The sequence below is a fragment of the Cyprinodon variegatus genome, unplaced genomic scaffold (assembly GCF_000732505.1).
Source record: "Cyprinodon variegatus isolate N-32 unplaced genomic scaffold, C_variegatus-1.0 Scaffold2145, whole genome shotgun sequence".
Lineage (NCBI taxonomy): Eukaryota > Metazoa > Chordata > Actinopteri > Cyprinodontiformes > Cyprinodontidae > Cyprinodon > Cyprinodon variegatus.
In genome coordinates, this window is record NW_015152598.1 from 31,733 (window position 1) to 33,421 (window position 1,689).

At 51.1% G+C, this 1,689-nt stretch overlaps 1 protein-coding gene across 1 annotated transcript in view; it reads right to left on the minus strand.

Moving 5' to 3' along the window:
• The window catches only part of LOC107105202 (gamma-aminobutyric acid type B receptor subunit 1-like), a gene marked incomplete at its 3' end in the record, with an annotated part of 20,455 nt that extends 19,212 nt beyond the window's left edge, over nucleotides 1–1,243 (minus strand). Inside the window, exon 1 of the mRNA XM_015405329.1 lies at nucleotides 752–1,243. The remainder of the gene's footprint in view (nucleotides 1–751) is intronic.
• Between the last annotated feature and the right edge of the window lie 446 nt (nucleotides 1,244–1,689).

A 1,689-nucleotide genomic window follows, 5' to 3' on the forward strand; every position in this document is an offset into this window, starting at 1 on the left:
GTTTAGTTCTAGTGAACAACGGGGTTTAGTCCTGGTTAATAACAGGGTTTAGTTCTAGTGAACAACGCGTTTAGGGTTAGTGAGCAACAGAACTTGGTTGATTCTGAGATTAAGGCGTTTTACGTCTAATTCTTGGTGCCAGAGAAAGAGGGACGTAAAGGAATAAAGGGTTTAAAGTGATCCAGGCTGCTGATGAGGAGCAGTTGGATCAGAGGACTGTGGTTAGTGAACCGGATAGAGGTGTAGAACCATGAAGCAGGACTGCAGGGAGGAAGACTAGGATGCTTCATCTTTTGATCTGGTTGCATTCTGAGGATGACTACATGTGAAGATTCTGATCTATTCCCATCTGAGCAGGGATGAATCCCCCCCACCCCCCACCCCACCCCCGTAGGCTACCGGAGTTGCTGATGCGGCTCCGTTTTCAGCACCGCGGACAGCGCTCACACGCAGAGACCCCAAAATGCTGCATTTCGTGCGTGGCTGAGCGTGAACCGCGGAGACGTGAGGGTCAGAGTGAGGCTGCCGGTAGTTCCGGCCTGCAGAGGAAGGCCCAGCACTCCCTCTCCCCACCCCCCACCCCCTGCTGGGGAGCCTGACCCAGAGCATCCCGCTCTTCCAAAACCAGGACCGACTGGGTCCGTCCGGCACGCTGCCTCCTGCATTCAAAATGACATCTGTCCGGATCATCCGCAGTGGGTCGCTCCTCTGAGCTCTGAGTGTGAGTGAGAGCTGAGGCTGGAGAACTTACTGTTGGTTCGGTGTTTCCAGTCCAGACCAGTCCTCCCAGCAGAGATAAACCCAGTGAGTCGGATTAATGGGCAGAGAGGAGCATCCTCGCGGCGCCTTGCATGGCTGTTATTATGGCTTTGCGGTAAATGTGCGCGGCGCGTGAACACGCCAATCCCTGGGTTCGGATATTTCCAAGTATTGCAAAGAGAAGAGGGAAAAATCCACGCACAGACACACACTTAGAGACACGAACAGATACACAAACCATCCACGGAAACGACGAGCAGAGCAGAGCTCCCCTCCTCCTCCTCCTCCTCTACAATCTGGAGCTCATTCGCGACGTCATGATGGAGACGCGCCGTGCGTAAAAGCTGCCGCTCACGTATTTATGTGCCTTACTTCTCACAGAGGAAGGTTTGCGCTCAAAAATCTCCTGATGAATGTGAGGAAGCGGCTCTGATGGAGGATCAGTCCGCGGCGGAGCTGCAGACATGGCGCTCTGCTTCCAGGGCTTTAAGCTCAAAGCTCTGCGGAGATTAGGGCAGAGGAGCGGCTCATCCAGCGCCGCAAAGCTCTGCGCGTCATCTGCTCAACATTTAAACACCTGCTGAATAATTCAGGGAGAGAAACCAGGAAATCTTTCCAGAATCTCTTTGATTCACCATCTTCAGCAAAATCAGGAAATCTGGTCAGTTCAGTTCTAGAGCTCCGATTGTCAGGCCATGAGAAAATCATTAGTGACTTTCACCAGAGCTGTTTCAGTGCTATGATGAGCTCTAAAGCCAGACTGAAACTCTTCAAAAAGTTCATTATGGTGGAAGTGATCGCACACTTGTTTGGCAACTACTTTCTCAAGGATTGTAGATCAGAAAGGAAGATTGGATATAGGTCTATAATTGACCAAGTCATCTGGGTCAAGAGACGGTTTCTTAACTATAGTATCATGCTGATACTATA